This window comes from Macaca mulatta, chromosome 18, assembly GCF_049350105.2.
Source record: "Macaca mulatta isolate MMU2019108-1 chromosome 18, T2T-MMU8v2.0, whole genome shotgun sequence".
Lineage (NCBI taxonomy): Eukaryota > Metazoa > Chordata > Mammalia > Primates > Cercopithecidae > Macaca > Macaca mulatta.
The window spans coordinates 55881826-55905934 of NC_133423.1; the positions used below are offsets into that span (position 1 = coordinate 55881826).

The window sequence follows — 24109 nt, forward strand, 5'->3', positions numbered from 1 at the left end:
GCACAGAGACAAGATGGAAAAGTGAGATGAGCATTACAAACAGGAAGATGAGGCAAAAAACAGACAAAAAACAATGAAATAATAATAAAACAGCTAGCTGAAATGAAGAAAAGCACACTCAGTCTGTTAGGAGGCAAGAGACAGTTCTGAGATGTGGGACTTTAAATGCAGAGTGGAGATGTAAGAAAGCAGAAGAGGCCAAATATCTTTGTCAAGCTGGCTAGATGCCACTACCGTGCACCCCCTACACGCAATTCAGAGAAGCTTCTGGCCGGGGGCAGACCTCCTCTGTGGTTTTTCTCCTCCACACAGAATCATCCAGTAAAGGTTTTTGGTGATCACCAGCTGCTGCAGCAACCAGAGTCCTCACATCTTTACTGCATCCCTCTTGATTAGAAATCACCAGGGGTCAGGTCAATTTGGCACGGACTAACCTCCATGGTGGACCTATGGTTTCAGCATGCCACCCCTCATTCTCCACGAATGGCCATCCCAGATTCTCAATGAGTGTGTTTCAGGGGTGCAGTTCCACTCCCACTTCAAGGGTAGCACAGTCTAAGTGGGGCCAATTCATGCCACACCTGGGGTTTCTCCTGGTACCATCAGGGATGACTCACTATAAGGACACCCTGAGTCCAAGAAAAACATAGTTGAAACTGGGAGAAAAGGAGAGGAAAGCAGTCCCCCTGACCATTTTAATGCCTGTATCCAGCAATTCTGGAGCTCCACCCTAGCCTTTCACCAATGGAAGATAATAAATTCTCGTTGCGTAGGGTAGGTTCAATTGGGTTTTGTCCTTGCAGCTAAATACAGACTAAAAACTTTAATAACTGGGACATTCTCTTTCTCTGGCCTCTAAGTCCTGTCAACATCTGACTTATGTGGCCATGGTCCACATGGAACACCTGTTCAATGCACTGCTGGGCTTCTCAATCCCTTGCCTTGCTGAACTCCAGTGACTTCCACCTTTAGCCCCTCCCACTCCAGACCTCACTGTCATACAGAACTAGTCCAATTTGGAAATCTTACATCCAATCTTCCCACCCCTGACCACAAGCTCCCATTCACCCAAATCTCTCATTCCTTTCCTCCCACCCAAATTCTTCAACTTCCTAATGCATGTGCAGCTTCTACTTTCTCAATGTCCCCAACACCTTCTTGCTTTCAGTCCTTATGGATCCACCATGTCTCAATCCAGGCATCATCTACCAGGATCTTTAACTCTGTCATCCCACTGTCCTTCAGCTGTGTTTTTTCCTTTTTACCAACATATAAAATACATAAAGTACACAAACCACTGAATTTTCACAAAACAAACACCTATCTAACCAGCACCCCCTTAATGCTCCTTTCCAATTGCTTCCCTCTCCCACCCCACATCAAACAGTATAAGTTAGCTTTGCCTCATTTTATTCTCCATCTAAAAGGAATCACAATCTGCCTAGCTTTTGCTCAACATTACACCTGTTACATATACTTACATATACATATACGAAATAGTTACATATACTTGAAGGTCATTCCTTCTTATTGCTGTATTTCAGTAGTTTACCCATTCTATTTCTGATGACACTTGGGTACCCTTCAATTTGGGGCTATTTTGAATAGTGCTGTCATAAACAGTGTAGTACATGTCTTCTGGTGAACATATGTATATATTACTGTGTACTATATCTTGGGATGAAATTTTTGGGTCATAAGATATGCTTGAGTTCATCTTTATTAAAAGTTGCCATTTAAAAAAATGATGGGACTAATTACCATCCCCATTAAGTAGTAGATGAGCATTCTGGTTATTTTACATTCTTGCCAAGATGTGATAATTTTGTCTATTTTAGCCATCGATCTGTATGTAGTGATGTCTCACTGTGCTTTTAGTTTGCTTTCTCTGATGACTAATGAAGTTGGGCACACTGTAACTCTTTTAATCTCCATTTGCATATGCTCTTCTTTGAAGTGTCCAAGTAATTTTTTGTCCGTTAAAAAAAATGAATTGTCTTTTTTCTTTATTTGAAGAAGTGTTTTTTTGGAGACCAAGTTTTGCTCTTGTTGTCTAGGCTGGAGTGCAGTGGCACGATCTTGGCTCACTGCAACCTCTGCCTCCTGGGTTCAAGCGATTCTCCTGTCTCAGCCTCCTAAGTAGCTAGGATTACAGGCACCCACCATCATGCCCAGCTAATTTTTTTTTTTTTTTTCTAGTAGAAACGGGGTTTCATCATGTTGGCCAGGCTGATCTCAAAATCCCGACCTCAGGTGATCCAACCACCTTGGCCTCCCCAAGTGCTGAGATTACAGGCATGAGCCACCACACCCGGCTTAGGAAGTGTTAATATCATTTGCCCTTTGTCATTTATATGTGCTGTAAACATCTTTCCCTTCTCTGTGTATTGTCTTTCATTCACTTCATGTCATCTTTTAATAAACAGAAGTTCTTAATAAGGTCCTGTTTATCTTTGATGGCTAGTGCCTTTGTGTGTTGTTTTAATTTTTTTGTTGCTGTTGTTTATACCAGGTCTTAAAGATAGCCTCTATGTGTCCTTCTAAAAGCTTTATTTCACTAACTTTCACATTTACATTTGTAGAGTTCATCTCTAACTGATTGTTGTTATCATGTAAGATAGGGGTCAGATACATTTTTTTCCCTAGGTCGATATGCAATTAGCCCAGAACCATTTAGTAAAGGGCCTTCTCTCTGCTTCAGTATCTTGTTCACAAATCAGGTAAATATATATTAAAATATATATTTGTAGATTTCTGGACTTTTTCCTACAAGTCAACTTGTCTTTTGCTGTACTATTGATAGGGATTATGTTGAATATATATACAAATTTGAAGAACTGACATCTTTGCTATGTTTTTTAATCTATGGTTGTGATATAGCCTTTATTTAGATTTAATCTTACTGCTATCTTAATTTTTCTTAGTAGTGTTTACATTTTTACGGAGGTCTTAGGTATCTTTAAATTTATTTTTAGGTATAAATTTGGATGATACTGTACATATTATCGAACTCTAAATTTTATTTTCTATTTGTTGATGTTATATAGAAATAAAATTAACTTTTTGTAAATTTTGCTTGTATCCAGCAATTTTTCTAAATTAATTATACTGTTTCTAGAGTTTCTTTTAGATTTCCTCTGTAGACAATCACTTCATCACTAAATAATGATGGCTTTCCTTACTTCGTTCCAATTCGTCTGTACTTCCTTTTCCTTGCCCTAGCCCACTTGCTAGGATCTCCAACATTATGATGAAATGGAGACAGTGATGCTTCCTTTTCTTGTTCCAAATCTCAGGGAAAAGTATAAGATTTGTCATAGATTTTTTTGGTAGATAGTCTTCATTAAAAAATTTTCTTCTAATCCTAGTTTGCTAAAAATCTTTGTTATAAACAAGTATTAAAGTTCTGCCAAACGTCTTTCCTGCATTTTTTAAAGATAATCATATGATTTTTCCTTTTTTCCGTTAAAGAGTTAAAAAGACTGTTTTTTCAAAAAAATGTTAAACCAACCTTGCATACCATAAATAAAAATAAAGATAATACATTTTGTTGGCCGGGCGCAGTGGCTCAAGCCTGTAATCTCAGCACTTTGGGAGGCCGAGACAGGCGGATCACGAGGTCAGGAGATCGAGACCATCCTGGCTAACATGGTGAAACCCCGTCTCTACTAAAAAATACAAAAAACTAGCTGGGCGAGGTGGCGGGCGCCTGTAGTCCCAGCTACTCGGGAGGCTGAGGCTGGAGAATGGCGTAAACCCAGGAGGCGGAGCTTGCAGTGAGCTAAGATCCGGCCACTGCACTCCAACCTGGGCGACAGAGCAAGACTCTGTCTCAAAAAAAAAAAAACAAAAACAAAAAAGAAAACATTTTGTTGTAATGTATTATCTTTTTATATACAGCTAGATTCTATTTCTTAATAATTTAAGATTTTTTTTTTTACCACCTATTTTGGAAAGAGATTGATCTGTGATTCCCCTTTCCATAATGTGCTTGTCAGATTTTGAAATCAAGGTTATGCAGGCCTTACAAAGAGGTAGGTAGAGGGATTGAGAGTTATGTAACTAAGAAGGGAGAGATGGATCTGGACTCGGGGTGACTCTAACAGAAACAAAGAGAGTAGTGAGATAGCATCCCTTCTGTCACAGCAGAAGCCACAAACAAGCACATCTAAGCCATCCTTTTTTTTTTTTTTTGAGACCGAGTCTCACTCTGTTACCCAGGCTAAGATGCAGTGGTGCGATCTTGCCATCTCGGCTCACTGCAGCCTCTGCCTCCTGAGTTCAAGTGATGCTCGTGCCTCATGAGTAAATGGGACTACAGGCATATGCCACCGTGGCTGGATAATTTTTGTATTTTTAGTAGAGATGAGTTTTTACCATGTTTGCCAGGCTGGTCTCAAACTCCTCACCTCAAGTGATCCACCCACTTCAGCCTCCCAAAGCCCTGGGATTACAGGCATGAGCCACTATGCCTGGACTAGCTATCCTTCTGTGCTTGGCATAGTACACCCTCATACACCACCCCCCACCAGCCTCAGTCTTCTTTTCCTCCATCTGCTCCCACAGCCACCAAACTATACCTACAACCTCCATCATGAGGCCACCTTCCCTCAGCTTGATCAGGAGTTTGCAGGTGTTATTACTTCTGGTCCACACAGAACACCCTCCGCCTTGCCAACCCATGGGCCTCTCCTCTTTAAAACAAAACACTGAGCCCCTCCCTCCAAAATTCCTTGATTCCATTTACTCTCCCAGGTAGAGATGGAGACGTTCTGGAGCCAGATTGCCTGGGTCTGGCCTTCAGTTTCAGCACTTTTGAGCCCTGTGACCTTGGACCCCACTTTACTCATCCCTACATGGGGGAGCAACAGTACCTATCTCCTAGGAGGAATGCATTAATATGTAAAAGCACTTTGTCTTTTTGATCCATCTCTTTTTCCAACGGCTGTCTCACAGATATTTAAAGACAGCTATCTGAACCTACATCCCAAGCTGTCTTCTCTTTGGGTTCAACATCCTCAGATCCCACAAGAAATTTTCATATGATGTGTGTGTTGTAGCTTTGCTATCACAAGTGGCAGGGCAGAACCAAGGGTGAACAGCACAATGACCCACTTGGAGGGCCCACATCCAGGATGCCCTGTGACCAGAGCACTGGCCTTGCCTATAATGCAAAGGGATGGAGAAGGAAATACTCTCTCTTGGGGCACAGGACTTTCAAGGCTTGATTTTATTTAGTTCCAGTCTATGATAAAATCAGTCAAATGAAATGATTTTTATGCTAATAATATTTAAGACTGAATAATTAATTCTGACAACTTTGCTTTTTCTCAAGCTAGATTTTCTTATAAAGGATAACTTAATTGTGTTCATATTGTGCTAAGGAATTCTGGGTGTGTGGCCTTTGGCTTTCCAATACCTCCACAGGTCTTTTGCTTGTGATTGATAAGGAGTTACTCCGGGGCACAGGCCTGTTCCAAATCCATTAGGTATTTTCCTTTTCACCGCAAACAGTCCCAGATTTGAGGTCACCTTTTCAAGTTGGAAAAGCAACCCAGAGGCCTGTAGCCTGACCAGTTCTTCGGGGCCTAGTTTCCAATAAAGCCAATTTAATGTCTTGGATTTGAGTCTCAGGCTAATGGGTCATGTTTCTCAGGCTTCGAAACACCAAAAGGAAAATGAATGTTGCTGAGCTCTTTCAGAAACACAATACAAACATTCAAAATAATGTTAAAGTATGTTCTAAGACCAAAGCAATCAGAATGAGGAAAAGTTGAGCAATATACTGGGAGCAGACATTTGCAATATATCTAATAGACAAACTCAAATCAAGAATATATGAAAAGATATTTTAAACTTCAAAAGCACAACTATAAAATGAATGAAATACATGAACACAGCCAACAAACTTGTATGAAGAGGTATTTTATCCTGATTATCAATCAGGGCACTATAAATTAAGGCCACAATGAGATACCATTTTCTATCTACTTGGTAAAATTAGAAGTCTAATGATACCAAGAGATGAAAAGAATGCAAGTCAACTCACTCATATATTGTTGATACGAGGATATCTAGGTATAACGTGGCAAAATAATTAACACTATCTTGTAAAATTAAAAATATCATGACCTAAAAGTGGCATTGCTATAGCCTAGGGCAGTGATTCTGAACCAGGGTTATTCTGCCCCCACCCCCAGGGGACATTTGTCAATATCTGGAGACATTTTTAGTTGTCACAACAGGAGTGGAGGGCAGGGAGTACTATCGCCATCTAGTGGGCTGACACAAGTATGCTGTAAAACATCCCACAATGCACAGAATAGCCCCCACGACAAAGAATTATTCAGTTCAAAACGTCAACAGTGCTCAGGTTGAGAAACCTTCCCTAGGGATACTGAAGCACCAGTGTACTAGGATGAGAGTCCAAGAATGTTCTCGGCAGCACTATCTGTAATTGTCAAAAGCTGGGGAAATGACCCAAATGCCCACCAAAGGGCAAAAATATATAAAGATTGTGGTAAATTCCAGGCAGTGAAAATCCATATTGCCAGCTTCACATGACAATATGGACGACCACCAGAAACATAACGCTGAGTGACCAAAACAAGTCCAAGAAAGAACATACATTTACAACGAAGTGCAGAAAATGAGAATTATATAATGTGTCATATGTGTGTAATAATACTTAAAAAATACAACCATTGAAGTAGAGGGAAAAAAGTAAAAAAAAATACTGAAAAAAAAAACCCACAATAAAACCCCATAAGACAGTGATAAACACATATTTAAGTGTTGGTTACTCAGGCCTAGGGATGGGAGAGTGGGAAGCACAGAGATGGAACTTAGAAGTAACACCTTGCTTTTTAAGTTAAGTCATAGTCTCCTTGATGTTCTATTATATTCATAAATATTATATAAAATAAACCAGAAGATAGTCATGCACAGACCAGTGATGACAATGTGTCATGAACCAAGGATTATAATTAACCCAACTCTGTACAATTAGGATTTTTAAAATATGTAATGAAACAGTTTTTTTAAACTTTTATTTTAGGTTCAGGGACACATATGTATGAGTGTTATATAGGTAAACTACATCCCAAGGGTTATACAGATTTCTTCACCCAGGTACTATGCCTAGTATCCAATAGTTATTTTTTTCCTCTTCCTCTCGCTCCTCCCATCCTTTGCCCTCAGGTAGGTCCTAGTATCTGTTGTTCCCCTCTATGTGTCCATGTGTTCTCATCATTTAGCTCCCATTTATAAGTGAGAAGATGCAGTATTTGGTTTTCTGTTCCTGCATTAGTTTACTAAAGAGGCAGTGTAATTATGCGGCAAGGGCTTTATCTCCTTCTATTTAACTTTTTTTTTTTTTTTTTTTTTTTTGAGACTGAGTTTTGCTACGTTACTCAGGCCGGAGTGCAGTGGTGCGATCTTGGTTCACAGCAACCTCCACCCCCCTGCGCCCCCCGAGTTGAAGCAATTCTCCTGCCTCAGCCTCAGTAGCTGGGATAACAGGCATACACCACCACACTCGGGTAATTTTTGTAATTTTAGTAGAGACAGGGTTTCACCATGTTGGCCAGGCTGGTCTCGAACTCCTGACCTCAAGTGATCCACCCGCCTCAGCCTCCCAAAGTGCTGGGATTACAGACACAAGCCACTGCGCCTGGCTTAACAAACTTTATTGAGCACTTATGTGCAAAGATGCTGGGGTGCAGTAGCTAAACGAAGTCCCCACCCTCAGATTACAGACCAGTGAGGGAAGAGACACTAAACAACTCACTGTAGCAGGAAGTATTCAACCCATGGGGCTCAAGTTACTCGAAAAGATTCTACCATGCTGTTGAAGCAAAACTTGGCTGTTTAAAGCCAAAGAGGATCTGAGTAAGGGACAAGATGGAATTCTGCACATGACATTCCCTTGTGAAACATGTCAACTGACCTAGGATCAAGTCTAATTTGCCTCGCTAATCTCTAATCCCTTATCACCTCTCCAACTTCATCTTCCATTCTCCCTTTGTGAACCTTCCAACCCAGTCTTACACAGTCTACTGATATGTCAAGCTTCCACTGAACACCAAGGGCATTTCATTCTTGGAGTCCTTGCAAGAGCCATTCTTCCTGAGTAGAGTTACTTTTCCTGCTCTGTTTCTCCAGGAGACCCCGCCCAGAGCCCTGGCTCCGAGAGACATCCAATAAGTATTTGCTGCCTGCTGCAGTTCCATGGCCCTGAGGACCTGCACAGCATTCAGCACAGAGGCTCTTGCTATGGATGATCCAAGGGCAAGACTGACAATTACTTGCAGATGACCTCAGAGATCTCCCCATGTTGCAGAGATGAAGGATGGGGTCTAGAGAGGGCAAGATCAAACAAGTTGCCAGTAAGAACTCTGATCTCCTAACGTCCAGGCCAGACTCCTTTATGCCATGCCAGGCTACCCCATGAAACTAAAGCAGAATCTAAACTGTTTTCATCATTGCACGGTTCCTTCTAAGCAACAGTCTCCTGAACTGTGCCTGTCAATCCTTCTTTCACACAGCACAGAGAAAAATAACACCTTGTACTGGACAAGGCTATGTACGGCTCCCAGAAGATCAGCCCAGAGCCCAGTCACCCTAGACTTGCCTAGTTGTCCTGAAAGCCTGGAGGAGCAGTGTCTTATGACCCATTTGTGGCAACTAGTCAAAAAGCTGTCTTAAGGTTTAGATAAAATGCAGACATTTAAACTGTCCCATTTAGTTCCATAAAATGCATAGGGCATATAAGATATTCATAGAAATATTTTGCTACATTTTTGGTAAAGAACGTGGCCCTCTGGTCTTGGTCTGCAGCCTTCTGTGTTACTGAATCCTTAAATTGCAGTTTGATCTTGGCCTCACAGTGACTCACACTTTGCTAACTTTAAGGCTGTTTCTAGGTCACTAAGGGCCCAAGGTAACATTTGAAAACTTCTAATTAGCAATCGTACTCAGTTAAGACAAATACCTGGCCAGCTTGAATCAGTGATTTCACTTAAAAGTAGAGTTTTGTTAGCCATCAAGTTTTTTAAAAAGTTTCTGCAAAAGATTTTTACCAGCCAAGAGAATGAAAAGACATCTAACAGAGCCCAGCTGTTGCTCCGATGTTTCCATGGTGAGAACCCAAAGTTAGACAGGAAAGAATTTATTGTCCCTGTAGCATGCAAAGTTTAGGAGGAGTATAAAGTATAGCTAATGGATCCCAAACATACCCAAGAAGCTGGACTATGGGCTAGTACCTTAATACATAAGCCATTATTTTGCTATTTTGTTTTAGAATCAAATAAATATTAAAGGGTCAAGCATATTATTTCTGCTGAAACATGGAGTAGTTTAACATAATGGAATTCAAGTCTGCAGAATACAAACATCAACAGAAAAAAAAACTCAATTAGTAACTGGGGTTACAGATTCATTCAAGTGTAAAACAAATGAATCTAGTGATAACTACAGACTATGAGGCTTCTCAGCAGTTTCTGTGTATACCTTGATTTTGTGTTTAAAAAAAAAAAACTTTATTCTAAACCACAGATATTCATTGCTTTAAATGTCCCTCAGAAGTTGACAGAGCAGAAGTTGACAGAGAAACTAGGATGAAGGTAGGCTGCATTTTTCTAAGAACTTTGGAAAGAGCAGGAACTAAGCATAGTCCCCTCCTGAGATTTCAGGAAGGCAGCCTTCGGAGGCAAAACAACAGCCCTGCTCAGGGTCTGGTTTGAATCTGTCCTGAGACCTTGGTGGATCCAGGTCTTATTTCACTCTTAAAATGAAGGGAAATACACTGGAATGGAAGACTCCAGTTCTGGCTGCTATGACTAAACAATCCAACTGTGTGGACATGAGACATGTTTTGTCACTTCCAGAAGTTGTACAATGACTAATCTCATGTGTGTTTTTCACATATGGAAAGAGACCACCCTCCTAAACCAGGACAAGCTCAAGGCTGTTGAGGGTGACCTTGGGAGGTCCAGCAATGGGGGCGACTGACACTCTCTCTAATGCATGCCTCAACGCTTCATGCCTCTCCAACCACTGGCAACCTCCAGCCTAGAGATTCGCATCCTTAAGGCATATTCTTTTAAAATGTGAATGGTCAGGCCCTCCTTTCAGAAACTGCATTCAACTGTTCTGCGGTAGAACCTGAACATGGGTTATTTTAGATGCCTGGCAGGGTTGAGACTACCCTGGCCTAAGTTATCAATGTTTCTCACAGTAGCTTGGCATGAATAGCCATGACCCATGTCCCTGCTGCCACCCTTCCTCGCCTCCTATCCTATCCCCACCAGGCCGGCAGGCAGGCAGACAGGCAGCTTTTCAGATGGGCACAACTGAGCCTCACATGCTAATAACTGGACTCTGTGCTGTGGTTTCCCAGGCCCTGCAGGACCTGGTCTGCTCACCGTGCAACCTCATCTCCACCCTGTGCCATCTGTCTCCAGCCATACACTACAGCCTCACCTCCCGAGATGCCTATTAGATACCCAGCTATACCAAGCCCTTTTCTCCCTTTGCCACTGTACATGGCACACCCTTGGCCTGGGGAGCTCTTCTCTGACTCTTCTCATCCTTTGGGACTCAACCTAAATGCATGAGGAGGTTTTCTGGATCAGCCCCATCACACTTTTCTCTTTTCTAAAGAGTTTTTGTTATTTTAATGAATATTTACTTACAGGAATTCATACTCCCTTTGAGAAAGGAAGTATGCTTATACTACTACTGATAACAGTTAAGCCCCCTTTGACCAGAAATAACCACTGTTATACATTTGGTGGGTAAACTTCTAGATTTAAAAAAAAACATATTATTCTACAATCTTTTTACACAGCAAATGATTTGACAACTATATTAGCACTTCTGGTATTGGTATTGTGCATTTCTTCTACCTGCTGGTGGCATCTACCACATAAATCATCCAAAAGTAGTAGATGTTTTACTGACCTAGCTAGTCCCCAATTGTTCACCACGCTGTACCACAGGGACGCAGTAACGCCTCTTCCTGTCCACATCCTTGTGCACTTCTGGAAGGCCTCCTCAAGGATATATTCTTATATTCCTGTAACCCTCTGCCACATGGCCCTGTTGGCTCGCTTCAAAAGCCCTCTTCCAAAGCTACTCATATTTACTTGCTATAATATTTGCACTCTGTCTTATGAAACTGTATGTTTTGTAAGGTTCATGTTCACCACTGTATTCTCAGATCCAAGAACATGGGAGGCACAAGGAAATAGAAGTTGGGGTCTGGTGTGGTGGCTCACACCTGTAATCCTAGCACTTTGGGAGGCTGAGGCAAGAGGGTCACATGAGGTCAAGAGTTAAAGACCAGCCTGGACAACGTGGTAAAATCCCATCTCTACTAAAAATACAAAAATTAGCTGGATGTGCTCACTTGAACCCAGGAGGCAGAGGTTGCAGTGAGCTGAGATTGTGCCACTGCACTCCAGCCTGGGTTACAGGGGAAGACTGTCTCAAAAAAAAAAAAAAAAAAAAAAAAAACCCCAAAACAAACAAAAACAAAAAAGAAATAGGAGTTAGATGAATACATGAATATGATTTTGTTCCTTTAGTCCCAGAAGACAGTATTCCTGTCTCAACAAAATCAGTAACTATAATATCAAAGGTCATAAGATGTCACTACTGACGAAGGAGTCTTTTCAGGTAAGGCTACTCTGAAATAACACACCTCGTATTGGGGGCTTCTCTTCTGGAGAGCTGGTGGCCTGCTCGTTTACTTATAGATATGAGCTATCGTGGATGTGGACCCAAGTCCATAAATGCAAAGAAAAACAAAGGTACAGTTCAAGGTACTTCATAGTTGTTTTTTCCTGATTTCATGATCAAAATTATTTGACCCTCCATTTGGAAGGCAGTTTTGCAAAGCTTGTTACGGATGCAAAAATATACAGAAAAAGAAAAAATAGCTTCTGAAGTCTGGTAATTCAGTATGTATTTCATACCGGAAGGCCTGCACACATGCATGCAGTCGTGACATGCCTTACCCCACCATCCCTGCTCCATCCAAGGATCCCTGGGAGACAAATACCTGCACCCCACAAGCCCTGACCGGCCACTTCCTTATGAGGGCTCATCTCTAGTCAGTTTTTAATCTCATGTTTATAAAACCAGAACCACATGGCTGGGGGGAGGGGGGGAAAAAAAAAAACCTCAGGAACGAAATTATTTCTCTGGGGCCATGTGGATACTGCAATTGAGTACTCGTGAAGTGTGATATAATAGTCTCTGGATTCCTCACTGAGCTATCACGTCTTCGGGAAGTATGCTCTCTCGGGACAATCAAAGGCATTTCGGCTACAGAGAATCATCCCAAATGTGCCCAGGCTTTCTTGAGTTCTGCAGGGCACTTCCATTTTTTCTTTGCTTTTTGTTTTGCTTTTTTGTTTCTTGAGACACTCACTCTGTCACCCAGGCTGGAGTGCAGTGGTGCAATCTTGGCTCACTGTGACCTCTGCCTCCCAGGATCAAGCAATCCTCCCACCTCAGCCTCCCAAGTATCTGGGACTACAGGTGCGCACCATCATGCCTGGCTAATTTTTGTTTCTGTTTTTGTTTTGTAGAGAGATGATGTTTTGCCATGTTGCCCATGCTGGTCTTGAACTCCTAGGCTCAAGTGGTTCACCTGCCTTGACCTCCCGAAGTGTTGAGATTACAGGCGTGACCCACCATGCCCGGCCTCTGCAGGGCACTTTCTGAGGGCCAGGAACTGGCTTCCCTATCCTTTGTCTTTCTCTGCCTCCCAAGGATCTCTCTGGGGAACGCAGGCTTTCCTTGGGATGGCTGTAGTCTCTCACTTATTCTATTTACTTAACAACCTCTGTGCCAGGTGTACTTATGCTAAGCAGTTCATATGGTTCCCTCCTTCAGTACTCACAGGAACCTCTGAGGTAGGGACTATGAATATCCCCATCCACAGATGAGGAGCTGAGGCACAGGGAGGTTCAGAAATTTGCCAGGATCACAGCTAGTAAGCCAGAATTGAACCTAGGAAGTCCAGCTCCAGTGTTCATGCTTCTAACCACTCTACTGTGCTACCTCTGTCTATGATAAATGCTTTGTGGCTGGAAAAAAAAATGCCTCTTCTCTTTAAGGACTGGAAGAAGTCATTAATCCTTCCATCTTTAGATTACTTCCTGAACACCATCAGCTCGTCTGATGATATTCATGTGCACAGGATGTCCACTAGTTCTCATCTCTTGTCCTGTCACTCTCCCTGCCCATCTCACCAAAGCCCCATTCCCACTAGGAAACTGATGAAACCATGATATAGGGGAACCACGAGACATATTTGGATCATGATTACAGCCTGTGGTAATTCCAATTAGTCTCTGAAACATAAAAATTACCTCATTTAGAAACAATAAATATTTTTTCAACATGAATGTGATGCTTCTGTCATCACCATCAGCCCACTAAGTACAAGCTGGGGACAAGCACGATCTTCTCCAGGTCTCTCTAACTGGGCCTTCTTCAATTTCCAAAGCCTATTCCCAGAAGACTCCCTTGCAAAATGATTCACACCAGCATCACCTCTGCCCAGATGGACTTTCTGGCTGTCAAATTTGGCCTCTTCAACCTACATGTTCAGGGTTTCATTTCCCTATTTGTTCAACCTTCATCAATGAAGAGTTACCACCAGGCTGCCTCCACAGGCTCTTATCAAGCAAAAATAATCTCATTTCTCTTTCCATGGCTGGATTTGATCAACCCAGCTTAGTACTCCTTAGATAGCCTCTGCTCCATCTCCAAAGGGATCCTGGGAGTTGCAGAGGGCTATGTAGAGAGAGATGCTTATTCTCTAGCTGGATGATGCACACCAATGCCTGTGTGGACTGCCAGCAAAAATCAAGCCTTAGAAAGTGCTGTGAACATTCAAAACACAGATGAGAAGGTGCATATTACAGGAGATGTGGGGTTTGGACAGGTCAAAGGGAAGCTTGGCACTAAAAGAAAATTCCCAAAGCAAGTAAAACATTCAACTAGAAACTTGAACATTTCTGTCTGAGGTATGTTCACCTCCATTCCCAAAGTAAATAGCTTGTTTCTTCCAGAGCCCTCATACCACCTAAGTTCACTCTAGCCTGAGAAACAGTCACACTTGATGATAACTGAGTCAAGGTTCATTGACTTGAAATATGGGTGATGGTCTGTTTCTTCATTTCATGAGATGAAAGTTCTGTACATTCTCTTGCAGGTTTTCCCTACCACTTCTCTGCTCACGCAGTTTATTTTTCCTGGGTTAGGGCCTCTAAACCAGAGCTTCAACCATCCTACAGGTACTGGAGTTCCAGAAGTGCCTATCCAACTGACTATGGGAATTTCCACCTGCCTGACCCATAGATACATCCCAGAGCTTACTGACTGGCCTGGGTTACTGATTGCCGGAGAATCACCTCAAGCCTCTTTGTCTTTGTCACCATGGAATCTAGTCACTGTCCTACAAACCACAGCCTCCTGCATTCTCATCATTTCCCTGTACTTTCCCTTCTCTCTGCCCCTGCTTCAGTCAGGCCCCCTCCACTCCTTCCTGACCAGCAAAAGCCCTGCACCAATCTCCTTGTGCAGCCTGCTCTCCCCCAGTGAGCTCCCCACACTGTGCCCAGAATGCTCCTGCAGAAACACTACACTGATTTTCACTTAATCATTTGAAATTCATCAGCAGCTCCACTTGGCCTTAAGGATAAAATTTTGCCAATTTCTTCAGAACCTAGAAAGATCCTCAGATTCAATTCAGGAAAGTTCAAACCCACAAGAAATTTGCAATCTGGTCACAGTGAATATTTGAGAAACCAATCCTTCCCCAGATATTGGGAGCATTGCAAAGTAACTTCTTCCTCATGCCCCAGTGCCTCTGCCTTTATTCAGTACAGTTTTTCCCATTTCCAAGCCCACACTCCCAGCCTTCCCAGACCTCTTCTCTCCAGGCCACCCTTTGCTATTGAACACTCGGCATGAATCTCTTGGACACTGCTGAATCACTGGCTGTATTCCAATCATACTTTTGTCAGGAGGTCACCACCCTTGTCAGTGAATCCCATTTATAACAAGTCACTTACCATCAGATAAATCTTCCCAAGTAGCTACTTGCCAGTCATGGTACCAGTGGTTGCTAATCTGGTTGTTGTGAAATCCTCTAGCATGTTTATGCGGGTGCACAAAATATTTTCTCCAATTCATGTCCATATTCATTTAACAATTATCTTCTTTAACAGAGTAATATCCGTGAATGCTCCAGGGCATGGATTGATGATAATAACAGCACTGGGCAAAGCACATATTTGTGTTAACCCTCCCACCACCGTATTAAGGAGTACAGGCACCATCATCCTGAGTTTACACACAACCACGCCTATGCCCTCCCCCACCTCACCTGCTGCTCCTTCACTGCACACGGCCAGCCTTCCTCCAGGAGCCAGGGCTGAGCAGGTCACCTGAGCTGCAGATTTTGTAGATTAACGTTGTATAACACCTCATCTCATAGTATGTCTTTTGTTTGCAAATAGATTGCTCATTGCCAACTGCTTCCAAGAAAGAGATAGGGCTGCTCTACTATTCTGCTATTCTACTGTAGACCCAGGATGAATTCTCTAATCCTGGCAATGAAGTTTTGTGGACAAAGCATGGGAAACTGTGCTGCCCTAAAACTTAGGCATGTAAACACGCCTCCTTCCTGTCAAAACATGGGAAGATGAGCTCACCCCCCAGCACAATTCCATAATTAGGCTCCCCGATTTGCCCACTACTTCCTGTGGTTGGTGGAGAGATGCCAAAACTCTTCTTCACTCCTGCAGGAAAACAGAAAACAACACCCCTCCAATTGCCTCCCTCCAGCTCTCACCCCAGAGGCATAGCCCCAAGGCTTGGCTACCCGCATCCTACCACCTGCTAGGCCACTAATTGGTATGCATCAGCTATGAGCCCTCAAAAAGTGAGGATGGCTTAGGTCTCTGCTCCTCCACAGCCTCCCGATAATTGATAGTTAACTGTGGCTCCCTTTTAAGTATGAGTTCCGTTCTCCATATCTTCCCTTACTCCATCGCCAAGATAGTGGTTACTCATGACTAACTGGAAAGCCTAGTTCCAGTGTTGCAGCTATTGCTCTGTACATTTTCAGAAGTCCCCTCTATAAAATGTCTTCAGTGTCCATTCACAAGAAAAACAAGAAATCAGTAAGTATGATTTCGGGATCAAAATCAAACAGTGACTAAAAAACAATACAGCTCGCTAACATTACCAAGTTCCAATAAAACAATTGCCAAGTGATTTTTCGCTTTCTCAACAAATCTAACTCGTCCTCAAAAGATAAAACATTCTCATTACTGAACACATTCTATAGACTCAGAAAGTAGTTTCAGGTATGTTAGGTTTTGAGTGCAGGCTATGGAACCTGACTGCCTGGGTCCCAACCCAGCAGAGCCTCTGTAATCTGAGGACAAGCTCCTTAATCTGTGTCTCGGTTTCCTCATCTGTAAAATGGGGACGATACTCCTACCTTGTTCATGGAATTTACAACACATGTAAAATTGTTTAGTCCAATAGCCAGCACAAACTTAATCCTCCAAAAATGCTGATGTTAGAGTAGGTAGTTAGGCAGATATGACTAGGGAAGGAGAGTGTCCCCCCACTCCAGGAATGTCAGGTGACCATCAACTGATGGTCTGGCAGTTGTTAAACTGTCTCTTTAAAATAATAATTGGTCACAGCTGGTGCCAGGGAAAGGCAGTCTCCTAAGAGACAGAAAGTCAGTGATCAGCAGCTTCCTGTTAAGATCTCAGGAGTTGGGTGATTGGGCTCAAGCACATGCACTAAGAGGCAAAATGGCAGAGTTTAACTGGTATATGACCTTCCTCTAGGACCTCTAGGAACACTGGAAAATAAGGGGAAAACGCCTCAAGTGAGCATGCACACAGTTTCAGTAAACACAGTGCACATGCAGCCCCTCCCAAGTGCCAGCAGGGCACTGCGCATGCAGACAGCCCACTCCAAGGGCAGAATCAGGGGAGAAGAGACACAAACCCTGGAACCACGTCAATGTATAAAACCCCAAGTCAAAGGCCAAAGAGTGCATCTGGATCTCTTAAGGCGCCTGCTTGGCCCTCTTCCAAGTGTATTTTACTTTCCTTTGTTCCTGTTCTAAAGCTTTTTAATAAACTCTCACTCCTGCTCAAAAACGTGTCTTGGTCTCTCACTCTGTCTTTTGCCCCTCAGACAAATTCTTTCTTTCGAGGAGGCAAAAATTGAGTTGATGCAGACCGGTACAGATTCGCCACTGCTAACACTGGCTCCATCCCTATCTCTTCCATTGCTTACCTCCTAGGCACTGAAGGAAGAATAGCATAGCATCTTCCCAGGACAATGCAGAGGCTACAGTTAAAAAGAGGACACACATTGCTGAGCAAGCATGATGCCTAAAAGCCACATGGGACAGGACTCACAAACTGGACACCATAACAAATATATTTAGTGCAGATGATGAGAGGTACCAGAAATTCAGCTAAAAGACATTTGAGAGACAGAAAAAATGGTCAAAATATTAATTCTAAAATGCATAAAGAATACTTATATTCTACTTTTGAATCTGAAGGTTTCCATATTAAAAATAAAGACTGGTTGTAGGTCAATTAAAATAGGCAAACCAGGAGACAAATGAGCAAAGAATATTTACAGGCAACACTAAGAAAATGAAATGTTAATAGCTAATGAAGCAATTAAAGTTGTACAGCCTCAGTAGTAACAAAAAATGCAAATTACAATGCTGAGGCACATTTCACTTTTCAGTACTATAAAAATTCTGAAAATCTCCTAACATTAAGTGATAGTGTGGGAAAATGGCGAGTCATATGCTGATGGATAGTAAACCCCATACAGCCTTTGTGGAGAGCAATAAGGCAATATCAATATTTAAAATGTAAATGTCCATAGTCTAGAATTCTACTTCTAAGAATCTAAGAATGCTAATGCTAACATATATACACAAACATGTGTATGTGCACCAGTGTGTATGTTCATTACAGCAAGTTTGGTATGAGGGAAAAAATGGAACCAAGCCACAGCAAAATGAATGACAGCATCATGGCATTATGGTATATCTATATATTGGAACATTAGGCAATAATTTGTTAATGTACCATTAAGCAATAATTTTTAATGTACTGACATGAAAAATATAGATCCAATAATATATAGTGAATGCAATTAGTGCATTTCCTAATTGCTTGCTAATTGCCAAGTACTCAGCATATATTTATTTCCACAGAATAACAGAAATAAGGGTTATTTAGGAGAATGGTGAGGACATGGACTCTGGAGTTAGACCGCCTGAACTCTAGAACCCGCTCCACCATATATTAGTTGTGGGACCTTGGGCATGGTACTTCAACTCCCTGTGCCTCAGCTTCCCCTCCTGTCACACAGTAATAACAGTACTTATATCGTGATGTAAGAGCAAAAATGGAGTTTATACACTTGAAGTACTTAATGTAATGCCTGGCAAATGATTAAGTGCTCCATAAAGGCTACCTGTTGTTGTAGCTGTTATTGTCATATTCATCTTTGCAGTATATGGTACAACTCTCTTCATTTTACATCACATAGGTGGCATCACATCTTTAAATCCCATCATTTTTATTTAAAAATATAAAGAGGCCGGGCGTGGTGGCTCACGCCTGCAATCCCAGCACTTTGGGAGGCTGAGGTGGGCGCGTCACGAGGTCAAGAGATGGAGACCATTCTGGCTAACACGGTGAAATCCCGTCTCTACTAAAGATACAAAAAATTAGCCGGGCGTAGTGGCGGGCGCCTGTAGTCCCAGCTACTCAGGAGGCTGAGGCTGAGGCAGGAGAATGGCGTGAACCCGGGAGGTGGAGCTGGCAGGGAGCCGAGATCGCGCCACTGCCCTCTAACCTGGACCTGGATGACGGAGCGAGACTCCATCTCAAAATAAATAAATAAATACATTAAAAATAAATAAATAAATAAATAAAAACATAAAGGGTTGCTATTTATTCAGTGACTACTATGAGCCAATGGCCATACAAAAATTGACACACAGCTATTTTGGGAGAGCCGGGTTCTGAACTTGCCCCCCCATGCTTCAACACCTCCATCCTATGCCCAAGACTACAGCGATTCTAAACACCCCTCTGGTGAGGATTTGTGAAGACTGAGTGCTCCCCACTTCTTAGGAGCAGTGGTGTGCTCTCTGCCAGGTGCAGGCTGAGCTTCCAGTGCTGGTCTCTGCACCCTGCCCCACACCAAACCCCCGCCAGACTTCTCCCTGCAGCTCAAGTGGGCTCTCCACTGCCGCATCAGTACTCCTGGCCTGCAGCCCACCTGAGCATGGTCTCTCCTGCTCCTGGAACCAGCTGAGGCCAGGCCACATCTTCTCTCTGCTGCTCAAGGGTCAAGTATGTCTGTAGGTCAGACTGCTGTGCTCCCGACTACAAGCTCAAGGCTTGGTCACAACTCCTGACTCCCACAAGACCCATTTATATATCCTTATCACTTTGCATTTATTAGAATGAGGACTTCTGTGCAACATACATTAGTCAATTTTTCTGTAACCCTAGTTTAACTTACATGGAAAACAATTAGCAATTCTTATACATAACTTTTTTCCTTCTTGACCATCAGTTGAAAATATTGGCAGCCAAGAGGAGAGATGCCCACTGCTGCTTCTCAGTGCTGATTCCTCGGCTCCACTTGAACATGTCTAGTGAGACCGTGCTGGGTTCCTCTTCCTCTGAACAGGTTCGTGAAGCCTGGCTGTAGACTGTCACACCTCTCTTACACAATCATTGTTCTCTCTTGCCAAGTTGTTTTATGCTGGTGTCACATTCCATTATGTCAATTTTTTGGAGTGATGGATGTGAGTGAAGCCAATTAGAATTGGATATGTTGGCATTTCAGTTACTGAGAGTAACATGAGATTCAGTCAAGCTTTGGTCCCCTAAAAGTGTTCAAGCATATTTCCTGAGAATTTGAAATGCAAAACTTTGCTAAATGGACTTAAAATCAAAAAAAGACTCTGCTGTAAACCATGTAGTAGCCCAGAGTAACGTCAGCTGTGAAAGACAATTCCTATCTCCTTTGAGAAATACTGTTTCCATGACATGTGTTGGTAAAACACCAATGGATTTTCTTTAAGCTAGAAATATATTCTATAGATCTGTGTTTTAGCTGATTATATTCTCTGAAAAAGAGTGAATTTTGATCCATGCACATGAACATTTAAGGTAGGTGCAGAGTTCCAAATGCTTCTAAGGAAACTGCCCTTTCCAGTGGCCCAAACACTATCTCAGCATCATGTGGATTATATAACCAACGATCCGCCTTCCCCTAAGGCAGAATTTCCCAGATTCAACACTACTGACATTTTAAAACAGACAATTATTTGTTTGTCAGGGGGCTATCCTGCACTTAGTAGAACAGCATTCCCGGACTCGATCCACTAGATGCCAGTAGTACCACCCTGTCCCAGCTATAACAACCAAAAATGTGTTTAGATGTCTCCTAGGTGGCAAAATCATCCCTGGTCAAGAACCACTGCCCGAAGGGACCACTGGGACCAGTCCTGGCCTGCACAGTCCAACCTTCCCTGGACTTATCACACAGTCCCCTCCTCTCCACATGTCCCCTCAATCTGGCTTATCTCCTGCCCTTCTCCAACGCCTCAATCTTCGGCCTCTGTGCTCTGGGAACTCATGATCAGCCATCAGCAAAGTCCCATATAGTCTCAATCTCTTCATAGAATTTTCCTTTGACTTCCTTGCTCTAACAGCAAATCTAAGAATACTGTTCCCCATAGCCCTCACACATAACATGGTGGATTTTTCTCTCATACGCCACATATTCCCCTTTGCCAATTAAAGGTCATTTTCCCCCAACCTCCCTCTAGAAACCCAGACCCCTGGGACAGAGGTTGGCAAACTACAGCCTGTGGGCTACATCTGGCCTACCACCTGTTTTTATATGGCCTGTGAGCTAAGAGTGGTTTTCACATATTTAATGGTTGAAAAAAAATCAAAAGAATCATATTTCATGACATGTAAAATTCAAATCTCAGTGTCCATAAATAAAATGTCACTGGAATGCAGCCATGCTCATGCTGGTACCAGTGGCTGATGGCTGTTGACATGCTACAAAGGCAGAATTCAGTTGAGTAGTTGCAACAGAGACCGTCTGGTACTCCAAGTTTAACATATTACTTGGCCCTTGACAGAGAAAGTTTGCAGACCCTGCTGCTGAGGCATGTGGCACTAGTCTGGACCCTCCACTCCCTAACCAGTTGTCAATATCCACTATCTGCCAGGTCACTCTTCCATGTATATTAAATATACACATGACTGAAAGCTGCATGGCACAACTGTTAACATTAGTGACTAAATGAAGTTCAAAATTACTTCTATAGTTCGGAATGTTGTGTGGAAATCAGCAGGATGAAACTGAAAGTTCACATGTTAAGTCCCATGCAGTGTTTGATATCAGAAAGACTGACACAGAGAGCAGGAAGCAGCCCTGTTTTTGTCAACAGAGGAAGAACCAGGATAAACAGAATAGTTCAAGGGCAGATGGGGTGCCTCAGGAAAGAGAGCACCCATGCCTGGAAGTGTACCCCATCTCTTGGGAACATGACAGAAAGGGCTCCTGCTTTGGGCTAAATTTTAAGAACTTTCTAGCATTAAGACTTTTTTCCCCTTCCAATGAAATTTGTAAATTTTAAGTGCAAAGATGAAACTCATTATGACATACACAGTCCCATAAAGATGCTTTTAGTTGACCAGTGACCAATACACTTGTACCTTATTGGGCAAATGCTCAGTGTGGAGTTCGATTTCTTAAGAAACCAAACCAAACAAAGCTGAGTTCAGGCTCTTATTAGTCTTCATTAGAATTAAAGCACATAGCTAGCTTAAGTCTACAGGGAGACTAAGCATTTCTCCTTTTCAAGTCTTTGAATTTTTGTATTTACCTCAAACAAAAAAAATACCTACAAGGTATGTAAATCAAATTGTCTCTCTAATCATCTCGCTTGAGGAATATGTTTAGGAGTGGTTGGCTAGGATGTAGTTGCCTGGGAAAGAGTCTGCATACTTTGGACATTGAGAGCCCAGGGCCCAACCCTTGGTCATAGCCCTTAGTCCTGTGATTTGGAATAGGCACTTAGCCCCATCTGTTTTCTCATTTGTACAATGAGAATAATAAAACCTGTCCTGTCTGAATCTTATAGAGGATGATCGTGAGAGTTAAATTCAAATGATACAAAAGGGCCATCTGAGTGGAGACTGCCCTATATTTTTTTAGAGCAACATGAACCCCTTTCTAAAACATATTTCTCCCTTCTTTACAAAAGTTGGCATCACTTGGGTCACTGAGTTATAAAATCTAGCCCCAAATCCTTCATATGTGGCATCTGCAGGCATGTTGCTACAAGCTAGCATTAGGTGCAGTCAGGGCGTTTGCAGAGATGAAGAGCAATGTGCATCTATGTACATGAGGCAGCTTCTGTGTCTTTCAAAGTATGCAGGGGACAGAACATAACGAGCCACTTGACTCTGAGGTAGTTTTGAGGCACAGATGTTGAGCAGGTGACTAAGCTATGCAGGAAAAAATCATTTCCCATTCTGCATTTCACCACCCCTTCCCACTATCTCACTCCTGGCTCATCAAAATCATGCCATCACTTTGGGGCCATAGGCAAAACCCCTCCAACAGGCTTCATAAAAGAAGTCACTTCATAATCATCAATCTAGATAGACAAAACGTCACCTGTCCTTACCAGCTGCAAAGTATATTTTGCTCGAATGCCACTAAATTAATGCTGAAGTAATAATTCCAGTAAAATGAAATTCCAAAAAGAATGAAGGAAACAGCATTCAGAGTGGCATCTCTGGCCTCCTGTTTCAGATCCTACCGAGCCCAGCACTTCAAGACTGTGAACCGCGCCCAGGATGGTCCACTTCCATATCATCATCCTTACCAGCCTATTGCAAAGCATTGTTGTCTGAACTCACAACACAGGAATCCTCAACAAGTGTAACAGCAAGAAACAGACAAGGAACAAACATGACGGAGCAGGAGAACACCAAGTACTACTGACAAGGTCCACCTAGCTCCTGCCCTCAGCATCTTGGGTGGTTTTATAAATAGGCTTTTTTTCAGATGATTGTGTACAATTTCCTCAACTCTCTTCACATTAACTTCTCAAGCCAGCCGGAAGAGAGCTTCAAGGGCTTTTTCTTTGAGAACTGGCTGAGTTTCTTTAAGATTCTAGATCACAAGATGCAATGCTCATGGTAAAGATTGTTGTTCCTTAATATGTTTAAAAGTTTAGGTCTTCTTTTCACTAAAATAGAGCTTGTTTTACACAGACTCTCAAACATAAAAGCCTGTAGAGAGAGGGCATCTGGGGTTACGAGGTAGAAGAGGGGTGTCAACATGGACCATGGTTGCACGTCTATCTCAGACCAATGCCTTCCTCCTCCTCTTGGGATAACAGGCATCTGAAGGCATGGCCTGGGTCCTGCTCAAATGATTCCATGGGTATCAGATTGTTTGGGGCACCTCTTGGTGCTGGTGGGGTATTCCCTTAGAGATGGAGAGGAGGGGTATATCTTGATCACTCTTTCTTAAGGTCATCTAACTTATTCTGAGTGATTTTCTTCTTCATAATGTAGCCTGGTGACCTAAATTTGACTCCGAGGAGGATCTCTATGGCGGGGGAGGATGATCCAGCCAAGTGATACGAGCACTTTCTGCTTCCAGACTATCGGCAGCAGGATGGGAATGTGTCAGTCAGCCCCTGTGGATTTGGCTGGCAGGGACTGGACCCTGAAGTCCCTCATCCCAGTGACCTCAGAGCATTCATTTGGGAAGATACAACTGGATCCAGACGCTGGAGCAGGCAGGCCAGCCTTTTGTTGTACGTCTATACTATAGAGCCACTCTGGGTCTGGCAGATTTTGTCAAATTTTATACTTTAAATACATGTAATACCTCACAGGATTGCCAATCGTTCCATTTTCTTCTATCTTACCGTTCTCATTCTTCCTCTCAGCCCAAAGGTGAGGTGCAT

General features: G+C 42.6%; 1 protein-coding gene across 8 annotated transcripts in view; it reads right to left on the minus strand.

Annotated features, from left to right (window-relative positions):
- FHOD3 (formin homology 2 domain containing 3) overlaps positions 1-24109 on the minus strand; it is a 488002-nt gene that overhangs the window by 130270 nt on the left and 333623 nt on the right.